The following is a 6,621-nucleotide window of genomic DNA, read 5'->3' as shown; positions in this document are numbered from 1 at the left end:
AGACAACAGGTGATTAACTGCAATCGGACGTCCTCTTAACCGAACCTATTTCACTATTACACCCCGTTTATTTTACCCTCAACTACTTTCACAGTCAAAAGTTTATGTAAAACTGTTATTCTTTGCGTATTAACTCTTAACGTTGACTTAGAGCAAGACGAATTTAAGCAATTTTGTCGAAAAGTTAGCGGTAAATCCCGTGAGTTTAGATTGGCGCCAAATAAATCAGTGTTACCAATACACGGGCGGATACAAAGCAAGAAGAGCTAACCTTAAACAAATCTGTAAAGTTGGCATTGTTCTAAAGCAAATTTGGACAAGAAATGGTTAAATTATAAACTAGATAAGAAATTTTTTATATTCCGAGACATGTTGGAGATAGAAGGTTCCAAGATGGAAATTTTAGACTGGCTACAAAAAATCAGCCTTGTCAAAAGTCAGGCAGAAGCAACACTGCACCCGCCCTGAACTAATGGGATTTCCTGCTAACCTCAAACAAAATCGCTAATTGCAATGCTCTGAAGCAAATTTGGACAAGAAATGGTTAAATTATAAACAAGATATGAAAATTTTTATATCCCAAGCCATGTTTGTCAAATATAACAATCGATAGAAGGTGCAATAGTGATGTGAAGAGCCATGTTGGAGACAAAAGGTTCCAAGGTGGAAATTTCAGATTGACGCTAAAAAGTCTATTTTGCCTATAAACGGGATGAATCATTGAAAGAAAAATAATTAAACTCTTGGGATTATCTATGTTTTGGCAACTTTGATAAATTTGGTGTTGCCCCGATTCAACGGCGTAAGAAATAGTTAATTTCGGTAAACAGTAACTAAGGCTTATGTATTTCGTAAAAATGTAAGCCAATAATTATAAAAAGGATAAGCACTCTATTCATAATACATAACTTAATTCGTAAATTTTTAATGGTCGATCGAGATAGAATCATAATTTTTACATAAACATTCTAAATATGAGTTCATACTCTGTCTTTAAAGTTGTTTCTGCCAATTAAAAAATCATCGCCAGATAAGTTGCTCATAATTTATTTCACTAAGCATATTTAAATTGAAATGGACGGAATCTGTTAGGTGTTGGTTGATTTTTTCGGATATATTATAAACTTTCTTTCGTTTGGAAAGAGTAGGAATCGCCGTCCACGTCTACACAACACAGTTGACATTCGCAGTAAACTGTTTCGCCGAGCTGAACATCCGATCTTGGACGTCCGGTATGGAACATCGCGAACATTCTGGGCTCTTGATCCTGCTCTGAAGAATTCGACGCCGCCCCTTCAGAATCATTCCGAAAGGGGAAAGGTTGATGATGGTTTTGTTCAAATTCGATATTGGTCATATCGGCATAAACGCCGATTTCCTCCAGAGTCTTGACACAATTCTGAGATGCTGCCTGTACTGCGTTATTCAGCTTTTTAATTGCCAGTAATCTAGGTCTCTTTACTTTTAAACGAGCTGCAAGCCTTTTTACTCTCATGTTAGAACGATTTTTCTCCCATTAAACCTAAAAAATACAGTTATAAATTAATTGTTTCAGTCAAGGTGAGTTTCAAAAGTGAAAATCCTTTATGTACACCAAACGGTCATGCCCAATACTTTGTTATTTTATTAAAATATTTACTTTATGTCTAGAGATTTTTAAATGTTGATTTATTTAGATCCCGGGGTGGATATGTGACGTCACGGGAGCAAAAGTATGTTGGTCTCATTAAGTTGGTCAGCTTGATCACTTCAGCCCCGGGCGCATGCGAAATATTGCAACATATATTCAATACGCATTCACACAAATAAATACATTCACACCTATATACATTGCATTCATTCTATTGGATGGATGGAATACCGATTATGCCTCCATCAACCTGCACACAATAACAAGCCAATCCAATTGGGGTCGATGTGGTACTTTTATAAATATTCCGCCATCGACCTCAGTCACGTACACAGCTCGAGGGCCGATGGCGATGTTATTCCACCATCAACCCCTCCCCATTCAATCTAATAAATACACTCATACAAAACACAGAAACACTTAACGACTATATGCAATAAAAAATTCCCAAGTCCCTTAAAAAGCGGAACAGGGGACCCTGAAACTCGCTACCGTGTCCGAGAACCATTCTTAAATTCGGCAGCATGCCTACACGCTTTCTGCACGGAGCTAAGGCATGACACGCCTCTATTATGTGGGACAATCGAGCAACCTTTCTCTGCATCAGGCTTTGGCCCAAAAGCAGGTGCCCGTGTGTCAACCGTGTATGGCCAATCCTCAATCGGGTGAGGACGATCCCTTCTCTCCTGCTCAGGTTCTCAGAGGGCCGGTCATGCTCTTGGCTCGCATATTTTATCATGTTTTTCACTGCATGCTTAGCGTCAGAAGGCCTGTTCGCGATGGTCCGATCCGGAGGGTGGGACGTCCCGGCTTTCGCCGCCTCGCCCGCACGTTCGTTACCCTCCAGGCCGACGTGTCCGGGAACCAGAGAACAACCACCGTTTTTCCGAGAGGCTCCAGCTCCGCGTATTTCTCTAACAAGAGCAGGACGAAAGGGTCCTCAGAGAGCCTGTCTCGTAAAGCCCAAACAGCGCCAAGTTAGTCGGTACATACGAGGAAGGCCGAGCCCTCCTCGGTCCGCACCGCCTCGACAGCGTGCCAAATCGCATACAGCTCTGCCGTGTATACGCTGCAATCAGGGGGCAACGATCAGAAGTTGGCGACTCTCTGCTATACACGCACACGCCACACCATCGCCGGTCTTGGACCCGTCTGTAAAAATCAGACGAAAACCGACGTATCTATTTCTAAGTTCAAGGAACTTAGACTTTTCGAGGTATGGCGGAATAACACGATTTCGACAAGATCGCCAGAGTGAGTTCAACCCCACCCCCGAAATATCGAGTACCCTGGGGGGGAGTAAGTTTGGGTGTTGTGTTGATGTCAATTTACTGGAATGAATGTAATTTATTTGCGTGAAAAGAAAGGGTTGCCTAACCACGCGAAAAAATGATTAAACATTTCGTTAGGTATGCATAGTCAAAACATTCAACATGACAATTTATTGGGTGAATCATTGTTAGCACGGCCTTTTTTTTATCAACTGCAGAAGAATTTTTATTTTCCTAACAGAACTGACCATTCTTTTTATTTATATTTTAATCGTGTAAAAGATATCAATCCGTAATCTGCCGGTAAACAAATAAAACAATGGTCACACTGTTTACAATATTTCATGAATGCTATTAATTGATGTTAGGTATGTTAAAAAAAGCAATACAATAAACTTACTCATCTCTCTACCAACTGATAATAGGGATATTTTAAATAAAAATTTTACAAACTAGTCAATATCCAAGATTTCTAGTGAAAATAGAAACAAATGATCAGAGATTAAAATGCGCGCGCGGAGGGCGATGCCAATTTGAAACTGACGAACCTTGGCACATTTTGTCCGAAATCTAACGAAAAAACTAAATATTTACATGTGATTTTATAATGAGGTATGTAATAAAAAATATAATCAGGTAACATATTCTGAAGTCCTGATGTTTCTACCGTATTTTTATTTGCTGTTTTGGTACTGGTCGGTTTTGTGAATTTTTTGGAATGTTGATGGGTCTTCTGGTTTGTTCCTCTTCATCTTCAAAACATAGAGTATGTTTAAAAAAATTGTTTATTAACTAAAAGGGGCCTACCCATTGCTACCAACATCCCAAGAAATTCAGTTTAATCAGTTCCCGCTCCATTAGAAGTTTTGTTATTTTATGTTTGCTATGTACTTTATGCTTTACAGTTGGCTTTATTGTTAAAAATGACCTATTTAAAACAAAGCACAGAATATTTATTAAAATTAAACAAATCGCTTATTGAAAATAACAAAAACGAAGTTAAAATTTTCACATTCTGTGCCATAATTTATTTATTAAGTTATTTGATAAGTTAAGTAAGTTAGTTTTTGATATTTTTTTTATTATTTTGAGATTACCTCCTGAAAGTTACCAAGAGGAAGATGCGTTTCTTATTTGCTCGTCTTATCCCGCAAGTGGTGAAGATTTCCTTAAAGAAAAACATAAATTAATGAGGATCTCAAGGAAACCTCGCTTGTTTTGTACCTTTGAATGCTGTCGAAACCTCGGAGGAGTTGTGAAAAGACGATGAATATCCGTAAAAAATTATGTTGCCGGCTATAAAACGTTCTTGTATTAAAAAAAAAAATCAGGTGAGAATTTTTCTAACATTGGCGGGTTTTATGATGCAAATAGCACATCTTTTTTTCTGTTATAAAAATTCCCTGTTAGAAACCGCCATTAGTTAAACAAATTAGTTTTCAACTTCTATATATTATTATTTTATATTTGTTCTAGAATATCGTTAAGAAATGTTAACCTAAATCGCAATTTGAAAGAAACGAGTTCGAGAAAAAATATTTACCTAGGATTTTGCTAATAGTAGGTGTTTAGTCTCAAGACAAGCGCAGTTGTGACTGTACAGTTTAAGAGGGGATCTGCTTTACACCGGCTACTAATCTCAGCGCGCAGACGCAAATTTTAATCATAAAATTCGTACAAATTAAAAATACATATTAAGAATTATTATTTTCATTTACAAGTAATTAACTAAATAAAATTTGCAGTATAAAAACGTATAAAACAAGTTCATTTTAGCTTTACAAATTATATTCACTAGTTTTCGTGGTCCGCTTGACCAATTGATACATTTCAATTAATTAAAGTTTTTAGTTGACTAGGCAACTAGAACTAGAAAATTCAAAAGGTGGGGTTGAGACGGGAAGTTAGTGTCCGAGTGGATAAAGCTCACGATATCTAGCCGAAGATCGTGGGTTCGAATCCCGCTCGTGACACTGACTTTTTTATATCAACTAAAAACCTTAATTAATTGAAATGTACAAATTATTACAAATTATCACTAAACATGTTTTAAAAATACATTTTTTATTAAGCCTAGTCAAATGAATTCATCTATTAATTTCATAATGACTAGATACTAAATAAATAATAAATAACTGTTCTACTCGTCAGTGTCTTAGTTTACCAAATTAATTAAACATAGACATTGCAAAAGTACCTTTTACTAATCCTAATCTGAACTTGGGTACTCCAAACGTTCCATTAAATCGAATTGAAAATTCAAGTTGTAATAAGTTCAAAGGATTGAAAGGACCCCCAAGCTACTTCGGCGATCCCTTATTTTTTTATTGCCCACTCACCCCTTCGCGAAAAAGCTAGCAAACGCTAGCTGCCTTGGGGCGGCCGGGGGTTGACGAGCCCCCTTCTAGTTTTATATTATTTTTTTCTTCAATAAGTCAGAAAGAGCAACTTCAAAAAAATAAGCTCAAAAATCTGGATTTTTGACAGACTAAAGGAAATAACTTTGTACACTACTCCAACGCTTCGTAAAAAATAATATTTTCTATGCTTTTTTTCTTTTAGCTTGCATTGTAATTTAATCTTTGTCGTACACCTCGACAGGGCTATTTATCCATAAATAAGTATTGTGTGGTTTGAATTCATAAAGAAAACTATTTTCCCAAAACTTTGTCCTTGTGACTTTGATGGTCATAGCAAGTGTTAGATGGTTTCAAAAATGTGCACAATATCTCCCTGTTTATTCCCAGTTAATATTTCGCAGTGTAGTATGGTCCTATCAATTTTTCTTACTATCAAACGGATCCCTTTACATAAACCGTCTCTTACGCATAAATTAATAGCATAACCATACATTTTTCTTTTAAGTGCAGTCCTGGAGGCAAACCTGAAGGTGTCATTGATTGTTAATATTCAATGGGATACTGTAAACTTACGTTTGCATTGTGGGTTTTGTCACCAGCTAGTGACTCCATAGGAAAATCTATGTAAACACACTTAACAATTTCACCTGGTAGTCATTTCACAACGAGATGATTGATTTTTTTTCATTTCATCATTTGTACCTGCTAATTCAGCGTTAATACTCAGTTTTTCCTTAGATAATTTTAATGGATAAAGCTCTTCAATTAAATTATCGCGTAACATTTCCTGTGGTCATAGGACCCAGTAAGTGACCCTGTGCAGGTTCAACATGAGTTCACCGACTCGCAAACGAAAACCCTTAATTTCTCATTTCCAGGGGTGTTTCAAGGTTTTTATGATATTATTTACGAATCTCCATTTGTGGACAATTAAATTGCTGAAAGCTATTCCATAACAAACTAAACAGGCAAAAAATTTCATAAAATTGATTTTTTTCCATTTTCTCGATAAAAGAAAATTCTGTCCTTAATTTGACTCATTGTTTTTATCAATAAATATTGGTTTATGCTATGTGTTAAATTAGAGGTAAACACACTTAATTTGAAATTTAGAATGCTTATTCAGTCTCATTTGAATTCTGAAACAATAAACTGTTTAGTTTCATCTTTCTATTCTGAATTTCAATTTTTAAACATAAAAATGTTACTTAGTGCTGAGGATGTTGCGCGTGGACTGGCACTTATTGATAATGGACATAAAAATATTAATATTAAATACGTATTTTTAGTTTTTTTGATAGCGTCATTGGTTCAAGCGAAATTCAAACAACAGACGGCAAAAAAATTCCACCCAATTGAT

General features: G+C 36.1%; 1 long non-coding RNA gene across 1 annotated transcript; it reads right to left on the bottom strand.

Annotated features, from left to right (window-relative positions):
- Positions 1-993: 993 nt before the first annotated feature.
- On the bottom strand, positions 994-4,490 carry LOC106671426. The gene is made up of 4 exons (XR_001341176.1): positions 4,445-4,490; positions 4,126-4,197; positions 3,999-4,069; positions 994-1,522 (listed from the first exon to the last, which is right to left on the bottom strand). It is a non-coding gene; the product is annotated as an uncharacterized LOC106671426 (long non-coding RNA).
- Positions 4,491-6,621: the final 2,131 nt, after the last annotated feature.

Source organism: Cimex lectularius, unplaced genomic scaffold (assembly GCF_000648675.2).
Source record: "Cimex lectularius strain Harlan isolate CLEC.00 unplaced genomic scaffold, Clec_2.1 scaffold242, whole genome shotgun sequence".
Classification (NCBI taxonomy): Eukaryota; Metazoa; Arthropoda; class Insecta; order Hemiptera; family Cimicidae; genus Cimex; species Cimex lectularius.
This window is presented reverse-complemented; position numbering and strand designations above follow the sequence as displayed.